The sequence below is a fragment of the Saccopteryx leptura genome, chromosome 2, assembly GCF_036850995.1.
Source record: "Saccopteryx leptura isolate mSacLep1 chromosome 2, mSacLep1_pri_phased_curated, whole genome shotgun sequence".
NCBI lineage: Eukaryota > Metazoa > Chordata > Mammalia > Chiroptera > Emballonuridae > Saccopteryx > Saccopteryx leptura.
The window spans coordinates 55,934,427-55,942,596 of record NC_089504.1 but is presented as its reverse complement, the minus strand read 5'-3'; the positions used below and the strand labels follow the sequence as shown (position 1 = coordinate 55,942,596).

The window sequence follows — 8,170 nt, the reverse complement described above, 5'->3', positions numbered from 1 at the left end:
ATTCAAGGTAAATTTGTCATAAGGGCAGGTCTCAGAAGGCAAAAGATCATAAAACGGTAATCTGTCCTGCCATCTAAAAAGGCTATAGGTAGGAAGAGAGGATGTGTGTGTTGAGGGAAAGCCCCCAAAATCTAAATTCAGTATTGATTCCAAAGAACTGACATGTAGCCTTATCCAAATTCATAACAGCTTTATTTTATCTCTTTCTTTTTCATAAGAGCTTTAATAGTAGAAATGTATATATAGACAGGCAAAGCAGGTACTTCCAGTGGTGGTGGGCCGGAGTAAATCCACACCCCTCCCAGAACAGGGTCCCTTTTTAGAGGATGTTAATAGCAAAACCATATGGTGGGGAGTCATGTAGACCAGTGGTCCCCAACCTTTTTTGGGCCACGGACCGATTTAATGTCAGAAAATATTTTCACGGACCGGCCTTTAGGGTGGGATGGATAAATGTATCACGTGACCGAGACAAGCCTCAAGAGTGAGTCTTAGACGGATGTAACAGAGGGAATCTGGTCATTTTTTAAAAATAAAATTCGTTCAGACTTAAATATAAATAAAATGGAAATAATGTAAGTTATTTATTCTTTCTCTGTGGACCGGTACCAAATGGTCCACGGACCGGTACTGGTCCGCTGCCTGGGAGGTTGGGGACCACTGACGTAGACCACCAGAAAGAACAATGCATTTCTAAGTTAAAGGTAACATCAGGCAGTTGTTACACTCTATACATCCATTAACCTTCCTCTTGGGACATGATATCTGTCTTGGGCAACAGGCAGTGTTCTGGCTTTTGGAGCAGTCAGCCTAGCATGAGGTTGCAGAGAGAGTCACAGAGAGCACAGCACTTCCAGGACGCCTCTGCTGCTGGAGCCACCTGGCATCTCTACAGTGAGCTTTCCTACAGTGTGTGATGGGCCGTATGGTAGTGTGAGCTTCAAAGAAAGTCACCTTATTTCTTTCTTCTTGTCTAGTCTCCCTACCAAGTAGCCACCCCTAGAGTTAGTGACCATTATTGTCTATGGATTACATTCAGATTAGTAGAAATGGAAGCATTTAGTACTCCAAAGTAGCAATAATTGTAATCTTGACTAACTCTTATTTTTAACATACATCTCAAACTGTGGAACTCAAACTGACATTCGGACTAAGATGTGACACAAAAAGGAGAAGTGATTTGCTTAAGGACCCACCTCCAACAGCCAGGGAGTGCCTGGTCCCGATGATTGGCAGGGACCTGCTCCATGGAATAAAAAAGACAGGGGCAATACTGTATCTTGTAACTAAAATGACACTTTAGCAACTATGTTACCTTTTAGCAGAAATTTGTGCTGCTGAATGTCAAAAGCTTTCCCTTGGGTTGAATTATTTGATCTGAAGCCATTATCTACCTTGAAATAGCTTCATAAAACGAATCCCCTATTTTGAAATAGTGATTAATAAGTCTTCAAAAACCATCCCAGAAGGAATACTAGTCATTTACTTAACTGGCATTCAGAGTAACATAATTAATAGTTTTAGAAATTTTTCTAGTCTCTTTAATTATGGAGCAAGGCTAAATATTTTATCACTCCTGCATGATCAACATGCTTGTACACATGAAAAGGTAAGGGGGAGTTCTCTTTGAACAGGTGCTGAATGCCTTACTTGCAATAAACATCCGCAGCCACTACAAGCGGGACATCTGGTAGAGATTTTTTAGCAATGAACATCTGGAATATAATTTGGTACATGTAATAGAAACTCCTTTCATTTAAAAAAAAAAAATCTCTTCTTTATCCAAAGTAATTTGCAGTCTCATAATCCACTCTCACCCTCACCCAACCTCTTGGAAAAAAAGTCTCCACAATACCTACTGTGAAGACCCTTAGAATTTCTTGCCTTTGCAAAATGCTAACTTCATGGAATTCAAGCAAGCTTATTTCCTTTTTTTTTTTTCTTCATTTCAATCCATTGATGAGCTCTGGACTTATGATTAAAGTGACCTTTCTGGGTATTGCAACTTGATTAGTCGAAGCTGTCATCTATTCCATGGACTGTGGGTTTAACACTCTGTATGGAAGTGAGGTAAAGGTAAGGGGAGGAGGGACTGCAGAGACTTCCTTTGTGTTCTTTGTGTATAATATCCTTTTCCTGTGGAAATGGGCTTTTGTGATTGCCCTTCTCAGGGTTCAGTAGATTGCTTGCTCCACTGCAAATAGCTGCTATCAATAAACACTCCTACTCTCATTTGTGAGAACACCCAACCATCATTCCCTGGAGATAAAGATGGCTTGGATTTCAGCACAATATAAAACAGATTCCAAGACATTTCTTGAATGGATTCGGGATATTTAAAGAAAACTCGACAGACCTTAGATAAGATGGCTTTTGCTCTTTTATTTTTTGCCATCCTCAACTACAGGGTCTGCTAAGGTCCAGAAAGTAAGAAGGAACCATTAGATAACATGAGCTCCTTTTTCAGTCTTAAGGGTGGCAAGTTGCCTCACAAAAATAAAAGACTAGAAGCTGACATTTAGACCCTGAGTGTCTTTCCCAGTCCTTTCTAAACTTGGCCTATGGGCAGTTTTGTGTGCAGTGTAAGGCAAGAAGTACTTCTCAGAATGATTTCCTGTTCCATTGAAACAGATCCCGAAAGGAAACATTGACTCTGACTCTACCCTCAGATTACGCATATTTGGCATTTCCTACCATCACTAACACCCATCTCATTAAATTAAGTGTCCCCAAACAGCTATGACTGTTCCAAAATTGAGTTCCTTTTTTCTCATCTATTTCTCCTTATAACAAATTGTCCCTTTGAATCTAATATATCAGATTCAATCTGCTAAAATACTCATTTTTCTAATAATTAAAATTTGAATTGATTGCCTGTGAAAACCATATTCTGTCCAGAAAAACACATCCCTGTAGTTGGGACCTTTTGAAGTGGAAAAGTTACATATGAGAAATATACAATATGGAAACAGTTTAAGTGGGATTCTCTGAGTCAGAACCAGATGATCTTCCAGTAGTCTTCATTCAGCTTTCAGACAAAATGAAACCTAAAGTTGGTTCTGTAAGGAGAACTTGTGGTGACTGTGTGTGTATGTGTGTGTGGGCGTCGTATATTAGATTGAGAGCACATGTTGTTTAAGGAAAGAAAGCTTGACACGGTTAAAACTTTTGATGCGACAAAGGAAGGAAATTGATCTGGGTGTCTGTCTGTAATGTGCCATTTGATGTGATCAGTCTCTCATCCAACCCTGATCTCTGATGTCCCTGTTTGTTTTGGAGCCATTTCCTGCATGATAGTACGTTCCTGTTTGCCACACCATGCCTGGGAAAAGGCAGTATCATTTACCCGCACCCAGCAGACACAGCTGTACGACGTCATCAAAACCCTTTCTGTTTCCGTTGCTGGGCGTTGGCCATTCTGCTGGGTTTGCATCTTTCTCTCAGTTCTGCAGGGTTTGTACTTCCTGCTCAGTTAAGGGAAAACTATGGAACTGTCCAAAGACTTGGTTTCAAGATGAATTGGCAAAGCTCAGAGAAGGAAGATGAAAAGGAGGTAGATATATTATATATTTCAAGGTCTAAAATTTTATAATCAGAATTTTGAAGACTATAGAATTTATAAGTTCTCTGTTACTCAAAGTGTGATCCATGGACCAGCAGCACTGGAATCACATGGTTGCTTAATGCAAAACCTCAGACCCCACTCAAGACCTACTAATCAGATTTTGCATTTTAACAAGATACTCAGTAAATCTGTGTGCACATTAGAGTTTAAGATTCACTGATCTAGTCAACCCTTTTATTTACAGATAAAGAAACTAGGTCTCAAGTAAGTAGCTTGTGCCAAACTGCAAAGCTATGTAATCAGAGATGGTAGGACTAGAACATTTTTATGAATGTTCCAGTTAAGCTACTTTCACTATATATGAAAGGAAGACATACAGCTCAAATGCCACAGGGACAACATTTCTTCAAATTCCTCATCATCTTTCAACCGCAGGCCAAACCAATTTTTTTTTACCAAACAGAGCCTCCTTACTTCTCTCCTCATCCAGCTTGGTTCCATTATAATCCTTCTCCTGCAAATTCCCAAACCACCCACGTTTTCCATACCTACCTCCAAACAGTTGACCAAAGCTGGAGAAAAATCACTCAACTGAATAGACTGCTATCACTTTACAATTAGAAATTAGCCACCTCCACGGAGCCCTCGACAGTGCCCATTAGTCTTCCTATGTATCTCCAGTAGTACCTTTTCCATTTTACACCTTTTCCAGTTTTCTCAAACTTCTCACACTCATTCTCAAGTAATGACCTGTCCCCAACTTCAGTGAGATAATAAAAGCAATAAATGATCAAACTCTTCAACTTCCCACTGCTGGTTCTAAATCTACACATCCCCCTGCACTTGTTCCTGCTGCACCTGTCTTCTCTCCCCTCGCCCTTTACAATAGATAAATCACTCTCCTGCTGACACAGGGGAGCTCAGAATGGGCTCTGTGGGACTCATTCACTCTCCTCTTCTCTGGAAGGCATCCCACTCTGTATCATCTCTTCCCTAAACGGGCCACATGCGCACATCTTTGCTTCTGAACCACTTCATCTGTATTCAGATTTATTCTAGTCTCTCCTTCTTAAACAAGAAGCAAGCTAACAAAGTTTTAGAGGAAACCTCTTCAGTTTGGTCCCTGTGTCACTTCTCTCCTTCACTGTTAACTTCCTGGAGGAGTGTGTTCCCTACACATGCAGTCTTTACTTTTCATCACCCACTTACTGTATTTCAGAATGACTTCAATTGTGCATGATCTTTTCTTTAATTTAAATAATAGAGAAAAAAAATGAAAGAAGAAAGCAAATAAACAAAAAAAATCACCAGAACTCTCATATCCCCAAAATAATAATGTCTTTTCTCTTTGTAATATCTTTTTCTATTAATAGATGCCAACAAGAGGATGGACAGGTTGGGGAGAAAATGTAAAATGGAATAATATTCTATATGCTATCTTTCTTTTTTCTTTCTTTTTTTTTTTTAGAGAGAGAAAGAGGCAGGGAGAGAGAGATAGGAACATTGAGCTGCTCCTGTGTGTGCCCTGACCAGAGATTGAACTCACAACCTTGTTGTTTTGGGATGATGCTCTTAAAAGACTGAGCTAACTGGCCAGGGTCTGTGCTATCTTTTTAAAGTAAGATTTCATTGTTCTTGAATTTAACAGAAGAAATGAAATTACTAAAAGACCAACTCCTTACTTTGAACAATTTTCCTCATATTCTTAGTTTTATAAGTTATGTTGTTATTTTTAACATTGTCAAGTTATTTAATACTTAAATCTGTTTTTGTAATTATAATCCTCCAAGTATTCAGTCCTAGTTCTCTGTTTGAATGCATATAATCCTGAACACTAATAATTTTTACCATAGGTTTTCCATTCCTGAGTATACTCAATAAATACATTTGGGGCATGTAGCACTTGGGGGATGAGAATAAAAAATGGGTAATATCTTTGCACTCGTAGAACTTACATTCTAAACAAGAAGAGAGAAAATATGCAAGGCAAAGCAAGATACTTTTCAGATTGTTTGTAAGTGCTATGTACATCAGGATACATAGTGAATAAGTAGGGAAAAGGCTATTTTAGCCAGGAAACAACTCTCTTTAGATGTGACATGTGCATTGAGCCCTGAATGATTCAAAAGAATCAATCACGAAAAGGTCTTAAAGGAAAAACATTCTATGTAAAGCAGAGGCAGATTTAAAGGTGGGCACACTGGGCATGCGCCCTGGGCCCCGACTTCTGAAGGGCCCCGCAAAACCCCAACTTTACACTTTTTTCTAATGACACTAAGTTTGGTTTCATATGTGCAATTTTAACATTAATCGTACATAATATTTTTATTTACTTAAAAATATGGTTAACATGTATTTTTATTTTTCCTATCTCTTTTTTTAAGGGGCCCAATATTTTCTTCTGAGCCCGGGGCCTCAACTGACCTTAATCTGACTCTGATGTAAAAGGAACAAAAAAATACCTAAGACAAAGATAAGCAAGACTTGTTTGAACACCCGAAAGTAGGCCTGTGTAGCTAGCTGGAGCTTAGTAGGACAGTAGGAGAGGAGAATACGTGATTGAAGAGGCAGTCAGGAGTCATTTTATACAGGGAATTTCGGGCCAAAACATAAACCTGGGACTTTATTCAAAATGCAATGCAAAGGTTTTAGAAGGAGTAAGCAAGAGAAGGAGAGATGGATATGAACTGACTTACATTGTTTGAACACAGATTTGACTCCTGGCAGGCATCCCCAAACTACGGCCCGCGGGCCGCATGTCGCCCCCTGAAACCATTTATACAGCTCCTGCCGCACTTCCGGAAAGGGGCACCTCTTTCACTGGTGGTCAGTGAGAGGAGCACTGTATGTGGCGGCCCCCAACGGTCTGAGGGACAGTGAACTGGCCCCCTGTGTAAAAAGTTTGGGGACCCCTAGAGAATTAATTAAATGAGAAGGTAGCATGACAAAGTAGACTCAGGAAGTCCAGTTAAGAGATTATCATAGTAATCCAGGCAAGAGATGATGGTGGCCTGAACTAGAGTGATAACAGTGAAGATACAGAGTGTAGCATATTTGAGATATACATTAGAAGTAGAGTGCATGGCACTTCCTGGAGTGGATGGGATTAGAGGTAGAGGAATAAAAAAAATGGAACCAAGGACAGTTCCAGTGTTAGGCTGGTTGGCTGGTTGGTTTTAATTTATTTTCCTTGAGAAACTGAGTGAAAACTAGTGTCATTTATTAAGAAGGGAAAGGCTGAAAAAGTAATAGGTTGGATTGGGAGCAGGGGTCCAGGAATGTTACATTTGAAATACCATTACCTACTAAAAATCCAGGAGTCAGAGAGGTTCAATGGAGAAAGAAATTTAGAAGTGGTCAACATTTGGATGGGGAAATTTAGATATCTACTGGATAGTTACTAGAAATCCAGGAGTCAGAAATTCAATGGAGAGTGAAATTTGGAAGTAGTCAACATAACTCCAAGGGTAAAATCACTCCACAGCCCCCACACCCGCCTTACCTGGCCCAATAAAGATGGTGGTCATAAGTCTTCACTAATACAATGAAATCATCTGAGAAACTTTAAGAAATATTTATGCCCTGTTCTCTACCCCCAATTAAAACAGAATATATGAGGATTGGATGTGGCATAAATGTAGATAAAGAAGTGGACCAGGAATAAGACTTTGGATGCACTCACATCGGACGCTGGAAAGAGGAGAGATTCTAGTAAAGAAGTCTGAGAAGGAGTAGAACCAGGGAGGAAGGGGGAGAAGTGGAAAAGTGTGCTGCTCTTTCTGTCTGGCTCCAGCCATCAGGAAAGCCAAGATGGGCACCTACAAGTACACCCAGGAGCTGTGGAGGAAGAAGCAGTCCATGTAACACACTTCCTTCTCAGGGTGTGCTGTGGGCAGTACCGCCATCTCTTTGTGCTCCGCAGGACCCCACGCCTTACCTGCTGATAAAGTACACAAGGCGGGATACAAAGCCAAGCAAGATTATGTCATATATCAAATTGGTGTGCACTGTGGTGGCTACAAACACCCTGTCCTTGAGGGTATGACCTAGACAAGCCTGTCCATCATGGTGTTAACCAGCTAAAGCTTGCTCAAAGCCTTCAGTCTGTTGCCCAGGAGCAAGCTGGATGCACTGTGGGGCTCATGACGATTCCACATGCAAATTCTTTGAGAGTATGCTCATTGACCCATTCCATAAGGCTATCAGAGGGAATCCTGACACCCAGTGGATCACCGAACTAGCCCATAGCACAGGGAGATGTAAGGGCTGGTGGTTCTCACCATGCAGCTTGGAGAAGAAACCCTCCAGCTCCACCATCACCGCTAATGTAAGTAACGTTTGTAAAATTCCCACCTAATAAACAATGTAAAACAGTCCAAAAAATTAAAAAGTGTGCTGTCCTGGAAACCAAGAGAAGAAAGCGTTTCATGAAGGATAGAGAGACCACTCTGCTACGGACACAATGGGTAAGATGTGGACCAAGTAAATATGGAGGAGTTGGTCAAGTTACCATCTGTTTGTTTGTGATTTATCAGTCATGTAAAGGGAAATCATCAGCTAAGAGAATGTAAAAACAGAAAAGTATCCTAGAAGTTGGAGGAGAGA

The 8,170-nt window shown here is 40.4% G+C and overlaps 1 pseudogene; it reads left to right on the top strand.

Moving 5' to 3' along the window:
• Positions 1 to 7,375: 7,375 nt before the first annotated feature.
• On the top strand, positions 7,376 to 7,891 carry LOC136393771 (large ribosomal subunit protein eL15-like; annotated as a pseudogene).
• The last annotated feature ends 279 nt before the right edge of the window (positions 7,892 to 8,170 follow it).